The sequence below is a fragment of the Platichthys flesus genome, chromosome 18, assembly GCF_949316205.1.
Source record: "Platichthys flesus chromosome 18, fPlaFle2.1, whole genome shotgun sequence".
Classification (NCBI taxonomy): Eukaryota; Metazoa; Chordata; class Actinopteri; order Pleuronectiformes; family Pleuronectidae; genus Platichthys; species Platichthys flesus.
Window position 1 is genome coordinate 4318036 of NC_084962.1, and position 15075 is coordinate 4333110.

Below are 15075 nucleotides of genomic sequence, written 5' to 3' on the forward strand. Positions count from 1 at the left end.
AGGTGAGGCAAAGACTGGGGTGTCATTTATTAACTTGATATGTAATATTTTGCTTGATTAATTTTGGTACACAAATGAAATCTCATGAAAGAATTAAAATGTAGTCTAAATACTGTAGTTGGATAAACATACTGTACCCTGTGATTTCACTTTTTGGCAAACACACACACCCTCAGGTTATGGAAAACACAGCCTATATTCAACATGCTGGCTCGAAATTGTAAGACCCGATTTGTGTTAATTTGTGCATTTTGCCTTGTCTATCAAATGTGTCAGCCGCTTAGTGGCAAGAGAGAGGGGTCCCCTTTTAAATAGTTACATACTGTGTTCGATTTTAAATAAATTTTAAATAATCAAACACAAGAGGAGAAGAAAATGCATATTTAAAGGGACATTTCCTTTTTTCTTTTTTTTTTTGATGTGAAGTTGTATTAGTTTAAATGATCAGCTTTACACAAACAGCAGTGGGACCACAAGCAGGAAAGCAAATATTAAAACACAAGCACACACACACACACGCACGCACGCACACACACACACACACACACACACACGCACGCACACGCACACACACACGCACACGCACACGCGCACACGCACACATACACACACCTGCATGCAAATACTGATAGAATCGCACTCGATACCTGTGCATTAAAATATGTCTGACTACTTTTTCCGGAGAATATGTGAAAGCAAAGCTGCAGCATTTATTCAACCCAATATACTGTGTTTTGGTGACTGGAAACGAGAGACTGAGTATTTTAGATTTGTCTCTAATATTAGTATTAGAACTGCATTGAAGTAAAGGGTCGACATTCGAAGGAAATCAGACCAAGTTGTTTGACTTAGAGGAATTTTGATTTGCCTAAACTTCTCTAGAATAGAAGAGAAAATAATGAAGCCCCGCGGTCCAACTTCAGCTCATGGGATCGTTTGAAACAAATCAATTAAAATGAAACACATGGAGAACAGAGTTGTTGTAAAGCTTCGCTCACCCTCTGATCAGCGGACATCGGTCATAGCGAACTCAGTTTAAATTCCCAAACAGCTCCAGCGTCAGAAGGAGACGAAAACAAACGAGGTGCGGTGGGTCCGAGTATTCCTGCGGTTGCTCCGCTCCAGCTGTGAGCCGCTGCAGACGCTCCGGGCTCCGGGTCTCCCTGCTCTCTGACATCGGCATCCAGCCTCTGGGCGCTGCTCCGGTCATCAGTCCTTTATATACGGGTGATGGGCGGATCGATACGGGTCTCCTATGGGATCGCTCCTCGCATTGAAAGGGTCAATATCTGAAGTCTGTGGTTTGAAGTGAACGCGTCCCATGACCTGCACAGTCAACAGCAGAAAGTTGCCCCGACATCAAATTAACTACGCTGAAATATTAGCAGTTTGATTGGAACTATTTCTTCTTCCGCCGGTCGCAGCTCACAGGGAGATCTCTATAAAAAGCCACCCGGGTCTCTGTCCCCGTCATTCATAAAACGGTCGTTTTGTACAAAGGGATTTAAAGAAGTACGGCGAATAAATAAGCGGTGAAGGAGAAACTAATGAATTAGATGAATAACTGCAGGATGCAACGTTTCAGTTCAGATATATGATCACCTCACATCAAATCGCTGAACTTTACCTATTGTTTAATAATCCTTCAAAGCTCAGGGCCCTGGAATGGCTGCGTCATGGTCAAATAATAACATTCAAGTACATTTTGTATTCAGTTACTCAACAGGCAGCTAACCTTATCTCTACAAATGAAGCATCCAGAGATTTCTTCACTGAAACAGTCTCACATTTTGATTGACAACCAGCAGACTGTGGACACTGCTCTGAAACAGGCCCCGATGAGCACTGGACATTTTCCTGAAGGGCTTTTATGTAAGAACACAAATGTCAAAGTCAGTTGTTACAGACATGTTCTTGATCTTTTCCTCCTAACCCCCCCTGGTGAAATGTCCGCAAAAAATCTGAGTGAGCCCCTGTGAGAAAACAACTAAAAAAAATAAAGGTATGAAAATAATATATGTATCTCAGGTTGAAAAGGACGTGCCATACATGCAAAGATTTGAGGGATTTTGGAGATAGGGGCTGTTGCCAGTGTTAAAAAAAAAGCGATTTCTTCTATGTGTCATGTCTGCCTCCTGGGCCATCCTCGCTCCAACGTTGTTTTTCTAGGTTCGACTCTTATATCGAAAAGGTCAATTTATGAAGTCATTTGGGGTGAATGTGTTGTTTCACCACCGACGGGGCCACAGCAGAAAGTAGCTTCACAACATTTGAGTTCCGATGTGTCTCTCTGATCATGTCACATATTTTTCATTTGACCGAGGGTTTTTCTAAGCCCACTGTGATGAAATGGTTTCTGTATATTTTAATGACATACCTGTCTATACTTGAAGGAAAAATTCACTGCTGGGAGGATGGCCTTCTAATAAAACTTGTGAATGAAAAGTGAAAGCAAATCGAAATTGGTGCAACATGGACTTTTTTATGAATCAAGTCTCACATGCTTTGACTGACGTCTGAAACATAAAATCCAACATGCACTGAACTCCAGAGATATTCCGCAGGGGCAGCAGAAAAAGCCAATGTCAAAATCAATAAAAATAAGTGCCATACACACAGAAGATAAAGACGATTATGTTAACTTGGGAAGACAACAAGATTAAAGAGTTTTGGGGCCACCGGTGTCGATAACAATCTCTGCACCTTAAAACCGCACGTAATTCTTTAACTGTATATATTGTTGTTTTCTTATATTGTTCGATATTGTTGTTAATTTGTTGTTTGTAAAGTGCACCAACCACAGCAAGGCAATTTCCTGTATGTGCAAATATACATGGAAATAAAAAGAATTCTGATTCTGATTCTGATACACGTGACATCCGAAATGCATCCTGCGCGCTCTACCCAGGCTGCACCCATTGTCTGAATGTTCTGCACATTTAACATCTGACCCGATTTGGGCGGCTGTGGCTGAGGGGTAGAGTGGTCGTCCTCCAACCTGAAGGTCGGCAATTCGATCCCGGGTCTGACCCATCTGCATGCCGAAGTGTCCTTGGGCAAGATCCTGAACCCTGAATGCCCCCCCCGCCCCCCCCATAGAACAACTAAGTGCTGCGAATAGATGCACTGTATGAATGTGTGTGTGAATGGGTGAATGTAAAACTGTACTGTAAAGCACTTTGAGTGGTCATCAAGACTAGAAAAGCGCTATATAAATACAAAACCATTTACAGTTTACCCGAACAATCTCCTGCTCCGTTCTTCACCTGTCAAACAATTTTCTGAAAGTCACGTCATTCTGTGGCAGGGACGTGAAGAGCCGGACTCAGACTACGGCAGTTTTTAAAAACCTGGACACATTTTGTCATCCGATTGCATCACACACTAAAGGAGACGTAATCTCACGAGGAGGAAGCGGCCATCAAACGCGTGACAACTTGCTCAATCTGTTATAATGCTTTGCAGAAGAACAGAGACCTGATGAGAGAGCGATTGCGGAGACGTGGTCAATACAGCCTGTCTGCTCTTCAGCGAGAATCTCTCACACTATCACATAATCTGGACTGAACATCTGCATCAATCAAGGTTCTACACAGGATTTTCCCTCCAGTTCTTGGGGGGGATTGAATGGTAGTGGAATGGGGTCTGAGCCGAGCTTCATTTCACACATCTGTGGCTTCATATAACTCTATTTTGCTGTGCTGCAAATAACTCGTCACAGCAATATTTCATGTCATTTGCATCTGTGTGTGTTGTTTCACACAACATGGAGGCCAGCAGAAAATCTGCATGAAGGCAAACATGGAGAGTAAACATGGCACAGATTGAGCAGAGGGGCTGCTTCGGTCACATGGATGTGGTTTGGGAATAAAAAGCTTGACACGGACCAGAAAGCCCAACATTGAATATCATGCCACAGACCGGTTCTTACAACCGATTCAAAGCACCGCCAACCTTTTTTAAAAACCTTTGTAAGACTCATGTCAAACAGCGCAGGGAGTCTGTGGATGAAGAGTCACGAAGTTGCAGTCAAGCACTGAAAACAAAACTCAGGCATCCCGAGAGCCTTCTGCCTACGACCCAACATATGGTATGAGTAACAAGTAATCCCATGTATGATTACACTAACCCTCACTGCCCCTCTGCAGACCAGGCATCAACATCCATCTCAGGTAATCTGATTACAAGGGGACAGCTTGAAGTATAAGACACATGCTGTGGACACATTGACGAGCCAATCACTCAGATTTAGCAGCGGTAACACAAATGAGACCTTGCAACATGTCCTCTAACCTGCTACAGTTTCATAATGAATCGATTTTTACCAGACATTGATTTATTTGTCATGGCAGAGTATCAGGGCCACGTTGAATTAAAAGAGAGAGATCTCGAGTAGGAGGTTGTAATATTACAATGAATAAAGAGAGTTTTTATACTCTTAATATTACTTAATATTTATACTTATCTCTCCACTACAATATGAACACAGTTTGTCCTGTGTTGACTTAGCCCTTTAACTAAGAAATGAGTTTAGGAGACATGGCTCTGGTTCTTTGGCTGAGAGTGATTGCTTTCCCTCAGAACATTTGAAATTGGGGTTCTAAGTCTATTTACAAGTTGTTTGACGTTGCCAGTCTGCCCTGGCAGCACTCAGAGCCCATTACACAGGGGCCGAAAGTAAATGGTAAAAGGACTTCAAAGGGTTAGTTCACAGAAAAATACAAACTCCTCTTTATGTTTGTATCCTGCTGTTTTAGTAGGTCTGAAGAAGTGGTCACCATTTACTTAAATTGTATTGGAATTGACTGCAACACTGTTTACCCCTGAAACTCCAGAAGTGCTTTGTGGACACCTCACCCAGGCCTCCATAGGCATACTGGTGAGTAGATAATGATAATGTGAGACATTACACAGCCTGTGTAGATAGCTGCAATGATCACTGACACACTCTATCCAGATACAATCTATCCTGAAGTAAAAACATTATACCCGGGATATAGCACAGGATTGTACTTCCAGGCAACATTCTGGGAAATTAGCATCCACTTCTTTTAGAGTAAAAACCAACATTTGGTTGTTGATACATTTTAAACTAATTATAAAACAAAAATTATAAAAATGCCCTGAATCGCTTGATACGTTTACGTGCAGGGACACAGCATCACCTGACCACTCCAGTGTCATATTTTCTTCCATTATTTATTTCCAGTGTACGTCTCTCTCTCTTGGAATGAGTCCCTGTTCCTTCTAAAGGTGCGAGTAACTGGGACCAGCTGACAGAAGTGTTTTACCCCATGAGTTCACAGGAGACGTGCAGCATCATGCATGGAAGCATTTGGCTCCATGCACCACCACAGTCCCTTCTGTACACTTTACTCACTCCTGCTGGCCTTGACACCTTTAATGGATCCTTTCAGAGGTTCAGTCTTAGGGCAGATCTTTTTTTTTTTACAGATCTGTGAACTGTGAAAAAGAGAGCACCACTTCATTTGGAACATAGATCACATGCAAGAGGAAGGCCTCAGTCAAACTCCAGCCATCCTTGTGATTGAAATCCCAGATATGAGCTGTTGACAGTTGAAGTTGAGGCATATTTCCAGAACATCCTCTGGCAAAAGCAATACAAAGATAACAGGAGTTTTAAAATCATGACAGATTTCCAAATTGGGGAGAACCACATTTGCTTTTTTTTTCTCTCATTGTACTGAGTGTATGCACATGCATATCCTTAAGGATTGTAAAATGAAGTCATTGGGTAAAATGGAAGACAACGCCTTTGGGTTTGCGCAGTAAATCATAATCTGCTGGAGGAACTCATCTGTCTGCAGGAGTGTGTGTGTGTGTGTGTGTGTGTGTGTGTGTGTGTGTGTGTGTGTGTGTGTGCTCATCTCTTTCCCTCTTCAGACAGGAACTGATAATCATATGTATTTAGCTATCGATCGGTGATGTCGGTTCATGTCTCCGGATCGCTCCCCTCACTTTAACCCTGATGTCCTGTCTGTGCGCGTCACGTAATGTATTGTGTTGTGTCGCAGGTGTAAACGTGATTGTGTTTATTGTCTCTCATAACCTCAACTGCTCGGCACACCGCTCTCTTCGTGACAAAACAATGTCCTTATATGGAGAAATAGAGGCGTGGCGGTATGCTAAATGCCCAGAGCGGACACGAGCCTCCCGATTTAGAATGTTTCTCATTCACAAAGAGACGCACGGTGGTGAGAACAAAATCGTCTGGTGCGCACGTGCCATGAATCTTTGCGCACGCACTTATTTGGTGCGCACTCCTCTTGCACCTGTCTAATCAACACTGTGGCTCACCCAGCAGCCCAGACTGGAAACACCTGTTCACCTTCATCTTGCACTTCACCACTTTGTCACAGGTAACAGAGGTGGACTAAGAGGGTTTGCGTGAATCCATATGGCCCGCCCGCACACATATCACACATTCAGCATGCATGTGACGCTACGTGTTGGGAAGCTGAGTGCTGACATCTACAGATGGAGAGCTTCAATGAGTCATTCACCATAAGATTGTCAGAGCACCATTAGGGCACCAAATATCTGCCTGGTTCAAGAGGATTGGGTGGTGTGCTAGGTGACATGAAAACACTCTGAGCTCCAGCCTGTCCCTTTACCCAGCTGCAACAGGTTAATCATCCATATACTGTATTTTATACCAGGTCCATATTGAATTTTATAAAAATATTTTACATTTTTTTCCAAAATCAGCTGAGTTAATATGTTACTTCCTGTCTCTGTCTGCTTCACCCAGCGTCTCCACCTCTCGCCTGAATAATGCAGAGGATTCGATGTTGCAGTCTGTGCAAAAAACAACCTCCCGCTGTGTTGTGCATGTGTGAAAGGAAGACCACGGGTAAACTCTTTGGCAATTCTCCGGGTTTTACCCAGAGGTTACTCAGTTAGATATTATATCTTAATCGTTTGCTGTAACCCTCATTGACACATTAGGACCAGAGTGTTGACGTGATGGTAAACATGGACACGAAAACACTTTCATCCACACAAAGGTCATACCCGACCCACTACAAAATGTTCTCTAATAAGGAAATTCCTGTTGTGTAATTTTCAATCTTTTTCCACTGAATTGGTTCACCACCTCTCAGAGTGAAAGGCTTTTATTATTTTCAAAAGCAGCTTATGATCATGTGATAAGGTCAAGCTCGATGCACTCACATGATGAACCGGAGACCCTGCTGGCTCCAAATAAATCGCCCTGACTGATGGAGATGAAATATGGTACCATGAAAGATTTGGCTTACCACATATTACATATACAGTGAGAACGTCAGCAGGGTATGTGCCTGCTCCGAGACTGAAAAAGGAAAACTTGTACACTAGTTAATCGCTGCCTGTTATTAAATGCATGCACCTGAGCTCTATCTAGGGATGTATCCAGGGCTAAGGAAGCCAGATACAAGCAACATTGATCTACCCTGTTTTAACTACTAGTTGGATCTCAAACTATTTAGGAAACATAATTCGATCTTGTGTTTTGTGTTTTTGGGGGGGATGGAGATCATTGTTTTCCATTTGGACTGCAGATTCTGATAATCATTAAAATATTACAAAGAGTAAACACACTTTAGCGGCGTAGCTTATTTGGTTGACTCTAAATTTGAAACCCTTACTTTTTTGGTGTTGGCCCATGGTGCTTCACGCTTCATGACGTTGGCTATCAACTTCAGGCCCATGCGTCCACTTTGAGATTTTTCGCGTGATTGAAAACATCTTAGGAGATGAATCTTTTTCCCTGCCACTGATCTCGCAGCTGCACAGCAGGTTTAAGGATTCCCAGCAGGAATTTGCCTTCGAACACACTAATTTTTCCTCTTCCCGGGGAGCCGCAGCTTTTAACATCGGGAAGTGCTGCTCAATAATTGCAGCCTCTGAGGTCAGATTATTTTTCTTGCCTTTCCCTGTCTGAAACATTTAACAGATTACATGCACAGGATATATAGGCAGAACATGCTGGCGTTGATGACACAGTATTACGCAGAGTCTTCAAAATTAAGTTACGTTTTTAACAAACCTATCGACTCTTTGACAGAACCTCTTGGCAGTGTACAAATTGTATAATGCACAACATTATTTGCACCTTAAGTGTTAAGAAATACGACCAAACAACATGATACTGTCAGAGCAGGTGCTAAGTAAAAATGTGATTGCTTGAGTGGGAGAAAAAGAGGCTGAATCAATGAAAAGCCACATGGTGTGTTTCTTATAATGAGGTCTTACCAAAGGAGTCAGAGTTATTACCGTCCACACTTTATCTAAAAATGCAGCAACTGTTAGTTGCTATCAATGTTGAGTGTAATGCTGTGATGGCCGCACCAGCAACCACACACTGACATTCCAAAAAATGATGGTAACTTGATTTCTAGTTTGCTTAGTTGTTTGTTTTTGCACATGCACCCACAAATAACTTAACACATTTTGATTTCATACAACATACTTTTATTTGTTAAATATTTTCTTTCTGTGATAATTAAGTCTTCTTTGAGTTACCAGTTCCTGGGGCCTTGTTTCTGGAGTCATCTGGCCGTTCAGCAAAAGGAAGCCCAGCTGCAGCAGACCACCTTAAATGGCTGTGAGTCCTAATTGGACTGCACCATGTCTGTTGCCATCATGGGAGGGGACATGGTTGGCTTATCTCTATTTGTAATTGTTAAATCTTTAATTATTGCTTTCTATTTCTATTTAATTCATTTTCCTTAGTTAATATAGTATGGTTTAATACGGGGTGTTATGTTGTGGCGGTAGTTTGTTTTCAGCGTTAGCCTGTCTATGTGTATCCCCCTCTTTGTTTTGAGTGGCTTGACCAGCCACCATATATGTTCCCATCTCTCAGTCGAGGGGGGCTGCTTTTTTTGTGGTGATGCTGTCAACTGGTCGCCAGCGGTTGCTGGAGGATAATTTGCCTTTTACCAATTGTGAGATTTTCTTTTTACTTTTTGGTAATGGGAACTGAATTAAAAACACACTTTTCGTTCAAAGAAATTCTGTGGCTCTCTGGTCTTCCTGCTCGGCCCCTCACAAATGCCATAAGCGGTATTTCAATTAGTTTTTGTGAATGGAGTTCATTTTAAAACAAGGTAGATCGAAGATCACATCCCTGCTGTGAATGTAATATCCCAATATATATACTTATCCCTATATTGCCTTTAGCAAAATAGCCTATATTGTACACCAATAAAGCCACTGAGTCAAAGTCACACTGTCCTGCACCAAGCAATTAGACAACATTCTGCTAGCTGTGGAGTATTTAGCACATAACCTCAGTGGTGAATGAAATGGCAAATTCAATCAGGTAGGCTCAAACAAAACTTCAAATGAATGATAATATAGAATTAATATTAATGTATTATTATTATTATTATTATTATGCAAGGACAGAGTAGCTAGCCAGAATGAGTTTAAAATGACCATGTTAACTTTATCAGGATTTTATGTGTTACTCTGCAGCAACTCATCAGGAAACCAGTACAAATGAATTCCATATTATGTGTTACAATGACGTTATGCATGACCATGTTGTATTAATGCTGATTTTATTCACTCAAGGTGCTTCACCATGTATTAAATATTCATAGAACAATATGGGGCGATGGTTATAGAGCGATCACTTCAATCCCAGTTTTCCCTAGTTTGCACATAGATGCACTGTATGAATGTGTGTGTGTGATTGAATGAATATAAAACTGTGACGTAAAGCACTTTGAGTGGTCATCAGGACTAGAAAAGTGCTATATAAATACAGACCATTTATCATATAACTGTAATCAAACGTTGCTTTTTTAAGCAAAGGTCTGAAATTGAGGTCAAGGACAATCAAATGGTTCTCAGATGGAGCTTCTGTTCTGATTGTCCCCGATCCATGTTTCTATCCGTGTCTGTGATCGCCCGAGGAATAGCTCAATCAGATCCTGACTACTGGCTCTCGTTGGAATAAATTATAGCATTCTGGGAAAAACTGTAATGATCATGATCATCCAAATGTCAAGAATAACTTACACATGACCTCTCTGGGGCATGAGAGACACTCAATCTATAGAAATGGACTGTTTTTATCAAGAATTTAGCTGAGTGTCGCGCTGGAGGAGCCAGGGATCAAACCGCCGACCTCCTGGTTAGTGGATGACCTGCTCTCCCTCCAGAGCCACATATTATTGTTCTTCACTTTACTGATAAAGAAAAGTTTAATAAAGCTCCACTATTGACACGTGAGATTTCTGTCTCCCTTCCAGGTAGGAAATTGGACAAGTTGAACAATGTCCCAGCAGGGAAGACTGTCCCTCCCCTAGATGGTTTCAAGCTTTGGATTGTATTTGGTGGGGCGGCTTATATACTGAGATACTGAACCCCGACTTGCCCATGACGGCTGCTGTGAAACACTAGAGAATACAGACCATTTACCATTCTTAACTTTGTAACTCACAGCACCCAGAGAGGAAGGATAAATGACTGCTTGTCTGAGGAGATGTCATCATAGCAGTGGTCACCAGCCTTATCGATCCCAAGATCACTTTTGAATTCCAAACATAAGCCGAGATCTACCATCCTGACATCTTACCACAAACATATTTAGGAGGGTCATATTTTTTATTTTTTGCAATTTCTATTAGAGGCTCAATGTACGAGCATAAATATACATGAAGAAAGGCAGGTATGCACCTTTATCTATTAAATGCACAATATTCACGCTAATATCAATTAATAATTACAGCATCTGCTCAATGCACAAGATTTTGCTTCTTGGTTCAACAATGTTTTCTGCAGAGGTGGTGCTACTGCACCACAATGTTTTACCTTGAATATGGCCATACATATGACTTTTTCCTTGTATAAAAATGTATGTAGTCCTGAGTACTCAAATAAATACCAGTACTATACAGTATGAAGCCTTGTATCTTCCGCTTCTGCAAATATTTCACAATAAAAAAAACTTTTTTAAACAAAAGAATGGATTCTGTCAAAAGAAATGCAGAAGGAGTGCTTTTATTTTGAAACACAAACAGAGAGTGTTGCAACCATTTATGCTTGTGACTTAAACTCATCAGATAAACATTTAAACTCAGGGGAAAGATCATTTTCTCTGTTCATTTTGCCGTGAACCATAATGTTTATCCTTCTATGACAGGAATGTATTTACAACACTTCTTCGACTTCAACCCGCTGCTCCTCAGAGCACTATACCATCAAGGTGCAGGTTATGGAAACATACAAATACCTGGAAAGTTTGATAGACGCAAAGTTACATTTCCTTGCCAATGCAGGGGTGCTTTGTAAAAGGTCAGCAACCTTTGTTCTAACTTTACAAACAGGCAAACTTTAATGTGGATAAGAGTCTCACTCTTTTCTCAAAATCCTATATCGTTTGTTTCAACTTTTTCAGCAATCCGTTATTTTGAGTTTAAATTCATTATGAGCGTCAGCAGTAAACTCTTAGGTTTCGTTATGAAAGCCAAATCTTTTATATCAGTCAATTCTCATTTCCACAGCTCAAGTTCTACCATCTGGCTCCTGGTTTAGATTCCAGCCTGTATAAAGCAACAGAGTATAAAGCAACGGACAGTACCGTTTCTTCTCTGAAGTCTGAGGGGGTAGATGGCAGAGATGGCATTCTTGTTGTTTTTTTAATATTTTCATATCTTATTTAGTTTTTCATTATTCTAGTTTTTATTGGATTTTATTCAACAATATTGTATTTATCCAACAATGCTATGGTCAACTTGGGACCACTATTGTTCTCCCAAATCTGGGTCATTTTGAGTCTACCTAGGTTAATATAGTATTTTTGTCCCAGAGGAGCAATTTAGTTTGCAAAACAGTAGTCACACACAATCCATACACATCATAACAAGTACATGAAATACATAAAAAGAGCACTAAAAATCTCTTATTCCTTTTTTACAACTTTATATTACAATTCTGGTGTGCAATATCACTTGGCCTGCTTATTTATATAGTCCACTTAGGGGACAAATGATCTTAAATTGGACCTTAGCCCTGGGGAAGTTTACCTCCTTCCTGATGGCAGAAGTCAAAATTTGTCGTCAAGAGGATGTTGGGATGACCAAGATGACCTTTGGCCTCAAAATGGCTCTAACTCGATAGAGATGACTAAGATTATTCAAGTTACTGTCAATTGTCCAGGTGGATCCATCAGACTATTTTTCAAAGAGGTAATGGCAAAAGCAAGCGAAGTTGTAAACATCAGAAAATGTAGGACCCAACTGGACAGCCAATGGTACAAATATGAAAAAACAACATATTTTATCACTTTTAATCAACAGATGAACTTTTTTGTCCTTATCTCTGGTGCTAGGTGATGGCTGTAAGGGCGGCACAACCTGGTCATACAATAAGTAGACCAGACCATCTCGTTTCAGTTTAGCCAATCCGTTCCACTCTACTTGTTGAGCCACAGACACATTTTGTTTTGTTTTGTTGACATGCACATGTGTGGAAATGACAATAAAACCAAATTATCAAATAAGAGTCCACAGCATTGCCTGTAGCGCTGTGAGGTAACAGTAGGTACAAAAGTGCGTTGAGCTCTATTGTCCATATATGAACAGAGGGGCGTTAACTTTTTCAAATATGAATGTCATGATGTAAAGACGTCCCAAACAGTTGACTCAATGTAAGCATTGGGTTTGCAAGGTCCAAGGCAAGACCTCTCAGTGGTACTGGAAAACTGTCAGGAGAGGAAATAATTGCACATTTACAGAAATAAAACTCTGTCTACTCTGTCGTAACAATTATTGTTACTTTGGAGTGTAACAAGTTGTGTAATTAATTACTTTTTCAAAATAAGTGAAGGAAATGTGAATGCAAATTACATTTGCGGGAGTTTGTTACTTGTTGCTTTTGACTTGGACTCAAAAAAAAACATTCAATAAATCAGCCTTGGTCCACACAATAAAGGCTCAAGCAATTTGTGACATTTTCCTCCTGAAGGTGTAGATGTTTATCTTCTGAAATAAATAAATGTCTTAGAACAGCTGCTACTTTATTTCAGGGCTGTAGAGCAGGAAACAATTCACGTTTCAGGGTTTCCCCTAGGTTTACAGCTTTTAGTGTTTAGTGTTATATTTTTTCATATAAAAATGTACATGTCTCAGTGAAAAGCGTACACAGAACACACAAAATGCGGTGTGTGTGAGAGATTCCATCATTGTGAATAAGCTCAACATCAGCTAATAGACATCCTATCCTTAATGCACATTTCGAAATGTACCTCAAAAAGCATGATTGTGTGACCACTATGCTGAGAACTAAGCACTGCTCACTCTGCTCTCTGTATCCTTTACACAGGAAATCGAGGATCGACCTGTGGGGTCTTGGGTGTCTTCTGTCATTATTGTACCTCAGGAGGCACCTGTTTAGTATATACGGCCAGTATCAGATGGTGAGTAATGTAATAAATCTAGATTGGACTCCACAGCTCCTGACAAACAGCAACAGACAATTGTCCAAACCCAACCAGAGTCTTGCTGTAGGATGTAAGCTGAGTTGATTCTTTATATTCTCTCTCCAGATGAGGAACATGGTCGATGTCCTGGGCAAACCAGATGACCACCTCCTCAATGCAGGAAAATACACCCGTAGGTTCTTCAAGGAGAACAAGTCCTGGGAAATCTCTAAATGGATGAATGAAGGTACGTTTTGCCTTGTTTTTCTTTTACCTGAGCTGTATCCAGAGAACAGTTTGAAATGGTCGACACCTTTAGGAGGAAGTATCTGATATAGGTTCTGTTGTTGCAGAGCCCATTGGAATTCAGGCAGGACACTGGGGGAATTGAGAGATGTGGCCAGAGAGGTGGCGACCATCAGCTTTAAACAGTAAGTTTCTTTTCTTAAAAATGGCAAATGGTCTGTATTTACTTTCATACACACTCAGAGGCGGATGTGAAGCACTTTCTCCATCACACATCAATCACACACTGCCAAAGGACACTTTAGCACAGAGGAAGGGGGAGACTGGAATCAAACCGCCGACCTTCTTGTTAGCGGACGTCTGCCAAGTTCTGTTGCTGAGAGACAGGAAGCAGATAAACTGAACGATCATTTTTGTTTCAAATACAGATTTACGCAGAGATCCAGGAGCCCATAGAGATGATCGATCAGAGAGCCTTTGTCAACCTGCTGAAGCTTCTTCTGCAGATGGACCCTGAGCTGAGGATCACTGCTACTGAGGCTCTGCAGCACCCGTTTGTGACCATGAGACACATAGATGAGGAGCTGGACACCAGCTTGTAGTAAGTGACTGTGTGTTGCTATCAGCAGAGTTGGACAGATGCATGATTGGATAAATTTACACATTTATATACTGATTGATTGAGTTATGTCTTTGTCTTGTTTTTCTAAGTGCGCATGGACCATTTAATATGATGATCACCTGCAAGACGGACGACTCAAAGGATGATTCCATCCTCTGACTCCATCATCGTGGATCAGCCCATTGTCTTCTCCACGTTTGGTGAAACCAATGGCTGCAGAACAAAGCACAGACACTTTGGATAATCTCTGTCCCAGAGAGCAAACTGATTTTGTGCCAGTAAACTAACCAGACAATCAGTTTGTGTGCGCACAAATAAGACATCAAAGCAGCTCACAAGTAACTTTTCCTCAAGTTCTGTCGCCAATGGCTGCCTTGCAGTTGCATTTTTTATATAAACAGTATCCTCATTGTGTAATGTCATGTGTTTGAATGAAGTATGGAGCTGCGGTTTCTGATTTCTGAACGCAAAAGAACATTCAATTAACACGCAGTGCTTGAGGCGTTGTTAAAGAAAGTATATTGAACTGGATGTTTACACCACATCAACTCTTATTAACATGGGAGATGAAGATTGAGGCCTAGGTCTAGTTCATGCAAATTGATCATTTAAATATTGTAACCCTTTTTTTTTTAAAGGACTCTGTAAAGTAAGTTGTTAAATATCTGATGTGGAAGAGTGGATTAAAGGGAGTCAAGAGCTTTGAAATGTATGTCGGGGGCCAGCCCATGTTGAGCTTTAAAAGTTACTGAAAGTCTTAAAATGAATCTTG